General features: G+C 39.2%; 1 long non-coding RNA gene across 1 annotated transcript; it reads right to left on the bottom strand.

Moving 5' to 3' along the window:
- Positions 1-4,304: 4,304 nt before the first annotated feature.
- LOC130095262 (uncharacterized) lies at positions 4,305-5,888 on the bottom strand. The gene is made up of 2 exons (XR_008808073.1): positions 5,826-5,888; positions 4,305-4,465 (listed from the first exon to the last, which is right to left on the bottom strand). It is a non-coding gene; the product is annotated as an uncharacterized LOC130095262 (long non-coding RNA).
- Between the last annotated feature and the right edge of the window lie 783 nt (positions 5,889-6,671).

The following is a 6,671-nucleotide window of genomic DNA, read 5'->3' on the forward strand; positions in this document are numbered from 1 at the left end:
AAAGCTGTCAGGGATCTTGTCATAATCTCAGCCTCTTTTATCATCACCATCCAGAGTTTTCATATTGTTTATTTTCTGCCACTTCACATTGTTAAAATGTTCAGATTCTGATTCTTATCAGGTTAATCATACTCAATAATATGGAAGCTTGTTTCCACCACTGAATACATTTTTTTTATGTGTCTTTTTATCTCACAATTGCGAGATATGAAGTCAGAATTGTGAGAAATAGTCGCAATTGCGAGATATAAAGTCGCAATTCTGAGAAATAAAGTCGCAATTGCGAGAAAAAAAAGACAGAATTGCGACTTTTTATCTCACAATTCTGACTTTTTTTCTCACAATTGCGAGTTTACATCTCGCAATTCTGACTTTATAACACACAATTGCGAGTTTATATCTTGAAATTCTAACATCTTTTCTGAGAATTGTGAGATATAACTCGCAATTGAGACTTACCAGGCCAATTCTAAGGGGGAAAAAAGACTAACTTTTCCCCCCTCAGAATAGTTTATATTCTGACTTTATAACACGCAATTGCGACTTTAGCTATATCAATCAATTCTGACTTTATATCAATCAATTCTTATTTTATATCACGCAATTCTGACTTTATATCTCGCAATTCTGACTTTATATCAATCAATTCTGACTTTATATCTCGCAGTTGCGATTTTATATCACGCAATTCTGACTTTATATCTCGCAATTCTGACTTTATATCACGCAATTCTGACTTTATATCACGCAATTCTGACTTTACAACTCGCAATTCTGAGTAATAAAGTCAGAATTGCGAGATGTAAACTCGCAATTGTGAGAAAAAAAGTCAGAATTGTGAGATAAAAAGTCACAATTACCTTTTTTATTTTTCATTCAGTGGCGGAAACAAGCTTCCATACAATTACTTGTTCAACTAAGAGCCATTTTTGTTCCTTGGTAATATTAGTTTCTAGATTGTTCAAACGTACCAGCCGAATGTTTTCTAGAAATGTGTTTATAGCATAAATGATCTTGGATAACACAGCTGGATCACAGATATGGAGGGATTATTGGGTCAGATTGAAAACTAAAAGTCTAAAAATAAAAGTCTTAAACGAAAACTTAAAGTCTAAGTCGAAAATGAATTTGGTATTTAGGATTGGGCATTTTGAATTTAGGATTGGGCATTTGAGGATTGAGGGTTGAGGAGTGTATGCAAATAAGGAGGCGTGGCCCAAATACTGGAGGATGGGTTTGAAATGGCTGGTGCGCAGAGGCACCTTATGGACAGCAGAGGGAGCTCCAGTGCTAAGGAGCACACTGGCAGAGCGTCCTCTTCAAAGTGAAAGTTGTCGTGCTCTGCCATCCACGTTGGCTGCCACATTAACAATGGCTGCTGCTTTCTCGTTGTCAGACCGATAGCACTCCTTTCACTGGTGACTTTGTGTGTGAGGCCACATAAATGTTACAACGCTGTCATTAAGTTGAAGTTATCACATTATAAAGTACAGTCCTCGCTCCAGCCCTGCTCACTCGCTCTGTTTGGTTTCATTACAGTGTGCTCCTTAGCACTGGGAGCTCCCTCTGCTGTCCATAAGGTGCCTCTGCACCAGCCATTTCAAACCCAGCCTCCAGTATTTGGCCCACGCCTCCTTTTTTGCATACACTCCTCAATCCTCAAATGCCCAATCCTAAATCCTAAATGACTAAATGCCCAATCCTAAATACCAAATTCATTTTTGACTTATGCTACGTTCACACCGGACGCGAATAGCGCGTCAGGCGCGAGTGATTTCAATTTTAAGTCAATGCAAAGACGCGTTACGCGCGTAAAAAATTCCTGCGGCGCGAATGAGGCGTAGAGCGCGGCGCGGTAGATGCGAATACGCCTCATTCGCGCGTCAAGTTCGCGCGAATGGCGCGAATTGAAGCGTCTGGCGCGGAAGCGCGGAAGCGCGTTACGCGCGAATGATTTAGTTAGTGCTATTTGTGCATTCACGCGTTTGACGCTAATTCGGGTCTGCCGCCCGAGTTGAAAAATTTGAACTTCTGCGTCAATTCGCGCCGCGTTAACCAATCAGGAGCCTGCTTGCTGCTGTCACGTGGTAAAGTGAAAGTTTGTTATTTTAATAAATTATTTTGTAATATTACTAAAATGTCTGGTGTGGTTCTAATGCACAACAAAGCAAATCTTTCACATAAAAACTCGATTTTAATATATGAGAGATAGTACTAATTTTGTATTGAATGCTATTTATTCCATATCTATTTTAGATTATATGAAACATTATTATTTTAATGTAAAAACAACAAACACATAGTGTATAATAAATAAAAAAATCACAGGACAGGTTTCACTTTTGGAGGCTGGCTCCATTTATTATCAAATAAATGTGCGGGCGAGGGTGAACCTCGCGCCGGGCTGTAGAGCGCGGGCTCGTCAGGCAGCGACCACTCGAGGCCGAGGCTTTACACGGCCTACGCTGTCCTCGTCAGCGTCCTCACCGTTTGGTCCACCAAACCTAGCTCCTGGAACAAATGGTGAAACTCCTGAAACCCTCCGGAGGGTCTGGTGGACCCGAGTACAGCGACGATGTCCCCTACGCAGCTGTTTCTGCTCTCCAGAGCATATACGAGCGGTGACTCTCTCGAATAATGCTAATGCTAATGCTCAATAAACATCTAAAAAGATGGCCGCCGACGGGTTTCGTAACTTTCGCCTCTGACGCGCGTAAATTTCGCTTCAAACTTTTGTTTTTACGCGCATCAATTTCGCCATTGACACGCGAATTAACACAAAGTGGTCAAGCGTCAAACTAGACGCGGTAGACGCGAATTTGACGCGCTATTCGCGTCCGGTGTGAACGTAGCATTAGACTTTTAGTTTCAGACTTTTAGTTTTCAATCTGAACCAATAATCCCTCCATACACAGAAGGTCTGAATCTCTGATGTGTGAATGATCATGAGCTCAGTGTATCAGGACTCTGATGAAGATTCAACCACTTTACTGCATTAAAGCTGCAGTCCGTAGCTTTTTTGGGTTAAAAATGATCCAAAATACATTTTTGGGAAAATACATAACCAGCCAGTGTTCAAAACTATCCTGCTTGCCTTAGCTCGATTCAAAACGGTAAGCTTGTAATAATGTTTTTAATTCCAGTGGTACTGGTGGATTCGAGCATGTCTTTGCGTCATTACGTCACATCTGTTCACACAAAGAAGAGTCTCGGCTAGTATAAGCTATATTGTGTGTGAGGATGCTGGAGGTGGAGATTTATAGCCTTTTCTCACAGCACTTGATATACTTAAACTTATCAATTTGATGGCGGATCCAGAAAGGTTCAAACGACAATCACCAGTGACAACAGATTAACCCGCTGTAAAATGCAAAAGACTTCGTTTGGACTTCAGAGTGGCTACAGAAAAAAAGAGACTGCAACCAGACCCATGCGAAAACAAGAATAATATCGGAAGGACATTAAATGTAGTCACGCAATGCTGAAGTTGTTAACATTAACAATTTGAGAACAAAGTATAATTTGCACGGTTTTGCGTGATATGATAAGCGATTGTTAGATTTAATCAGCGCGATTTACTGCAATGTCAGAAACAGAACAAAAGTGGATGTTACTTGTTCAGATGACATTTTCCAGTGAAAATGATTATGTTGGTCATACTTCCAAAAAGAATAATCTGTGATTCTGAATGCCAGTATCCACACCGGCGCGGCGACTGACAGCTGCACACTCTCCTCAAACATTGTTCATCCGCGCTGTGCCGTCGAAGTACAACTCACCTAAAGTTGATAATTCCACAAACAACTGCAATTGCAGATTTTGAACAGAGATGGCGACAAAGAGGAAAAACTGCGGACTGCAGCTTTAAGATTATTTATGATAATTATTGTTCCTATGACAATGGGGGGAAAAACACTGAAAGTAAAAATCTAAATAATATAATGGAAACTGAAAAGGGAAGATGTAATTGGTGTAAGAGAACGTGATAACGGAGCAAGTTCATCAGGCTGGATTGAGTGCGTGTTCATGGTTCCCGGAGCAAATAAAGTAACTCATGTGCTCTGTTCAGACAAGCGTGTTCATTATAAAGCATTACAATAATCTTAACACATGGTATATTCGTAAACCATTTCAGTGTATCAGTATCTGCAGATTGAAATGTCCAAAGGAGGACGTTAAAAAAATAAATAAAAGTGCTATATGCAAATTCTGCATTATATCCGAAGTATTCTGAAGCCTTACGACAGCTTTGTAGAATGAAAGAAACTGCATACACCGCATTACAGAAAACAACCAAAAAAGCATCTTTTCACAAAAGTCACAACTTTATTGCACCAGGTATATCTATATTTATGTATTTGCAATACTGAATGACTTCTTTTCAGAAAAGGCATTAGATACAGAACCATCAATTCAAATATGACAAAGACACTGTTCTTCAGCGTCCAACCTCTTTGAAAATAATCTCTCAAGTAGGGCTGGGCGATATATCGCACGATATTGTTATGCGCATCTCTTCAGTAAAGCCGGTTCCTTGATTAGTAGTAAATCACCTTCACCTGCTTTCAGATGGAAGATATGACGCAGATATGAGTGTTAAATTAACACTCAAGAGTGTTAAAGTTAATGAGATAATTAAGTGATTAATTGAGTGATAATTGAGCATTATTGAAGACACCTGATGTTATCAAGCAGAATCACTGAAGGAGAAAATCACAAAGCCACCATTATGGCGATCAGTGTTTGCTTTAGTTGGACTCGTGACCCTTATACTTTCATCTTTAAATTATGTTCGTCTGCTGTTATTGATTTATAACAGTCAAATGAACAAAGAAAAGTGTGATCTGATAGTGTTGGTTGTGCTTAGGCGTAATCATGCTTTGATCTGAAAAAAAAAAACTTATTGAGATATGTTAATAATCATCCTTATTAATAATCAGCCTGTGAATCTCAAGAATGGTGACAATAATAATGCATGCTGCAGTGGCTGCCACCAATCACAACTCATTAATGGCTCCCATCATGCATTGCGGTATGAATAAATTATGATCTGAATTGTCTATGTAATTTACTTTTCCTAATTGAATATTCTGCTCGTCACCATTGTTGAGATGCATTGACTCAATCTTGAGGTTTGTGTGTGCCTAAAAGAAAGATTTTTTTAAACAACAGTTAAGAAATCCTTTATATTATATCTAAAATTCTGGATATTTATGCAGAATCACAGTTATGCTGTAACCAACAGCATAAATCATAAACATAAAGATCAAATGATGATTGTCATATATAGCCAGCACCATTAAATTCTTTTTTTCTTTGTTGATCTGGCAGTTATAACTCAGATACAACACTCAAACCAAATCTAAAGTTAATAACATAAGGGTCAAGAGCCCAACTAAAGCAAACAATGATCGCCATAACGGTGGCTTACAATTTTAGATTTTCTCCTTCAGTGATTCTGCTTTAGGTGTCTTCAATAATGCTCAATCATCACTCAATTAATCACTTAATTATCTCATTAACTTTAACACTCTTGAGTGTGGACTCATATACACTCCCAGGAGTGTTAATTTAACACTGGAGTTTTTGCTGTGTACAAAGAGCCGTAGTTAACTGACAAGCTGAGCCATATCGCATTAAATATGGCTGGCGACACGTCCGCGATATTAATGCAATATGGCTCAGCTTGTCAGTTAACTACGGCTCTTTGTAGTAAATGCCGCTCCATCTGAAAGCAGGTGAAGGTGATTTACTACTAATCAAGGAACCGGCTTTACTGACGAGATGCGCATAACAATATCGTGCGATATATCGCCCAGCCCTACTCTCAAGTGAATTTCTAAGAGAATACAGACATCCTAGAGAACGCATAGGGAAGTCTTTTTCTGGCTCCTGAACAAGACTTCAGAGCAGTCTTTCAAACACATATCTATTGTTTTAATAGAACTTCCCATTTACAATTCCACAGGCCTTAAATACATTAGGCTTCCGTTTAGCAATGTGCATTTTAACATATTTCAGTAAGTATAATTCGCAATATGTTCTATTCATTTTTAAAAATTAAACCAAGGCAACTTTTCTAAAACCCAAGGACTCGTGAAAGGGATGGTGTTTAACAACAAGAACGACTGGAGGGTCACAGAGAGCACAAGGTAAGACTGTACATGTTCTAAATAGGAAAGCGCCGACATTGGTTTACTCCTATGGCGGCTCTTCAGTGGAGAAGCATGTTCATCATGATGACCCAATGCACCGTTAACAGACGTGGAACATGACAGGGTGTTTACAGCTCACAGAGATGATGTGTGGACCAGAAGTCTTTCCCTGGACTAGAGCATCCGTGGGATTGCTGTTGTTGCATAGAGGTGGGTAATCCAGGGGCCAAAGAGTAAATGTCCTGCCATATGTTGATTCCACCCATGAACTCAGTCAGCTGATTTCACTAATTAGTTCTATCTCCTGTCTGAATTAGCAAATCCAGGTGATTGTAACAAAATACTGAGGAGGACTTTTACTTTCTTAACCTGGACTTTACACCTCTGCATAGCAATGCCACGTCAGCCAAGAGCAAAGAAATAAACCAGAACTGGACCTTATCGTAGCCAAAAAATCTGTGTATATTAAATATGGAGTAATTTCAGCCTTAGATGAAATCAACTGAAGATAAAAGA

Source organism: Rhinichthys klamathensis, unplaced genomic scaffold (assembly GCF_029890125.1).
Source record: "Rhinichthys klamathensis goyatoka isolate OS25496 unplaced genomic scaffold, OSU_Roscu_1.1 h1tg000189l_1, whole genome shotgun sequence".
In the NCBI taxonomy this organism is placed as follows: Eukaryota; Metazoa; Chordata; class Actinopteri; order Cypriniformes; family Leuciscidae; genus Rhinichthys; species Rhinichthys klamathensis.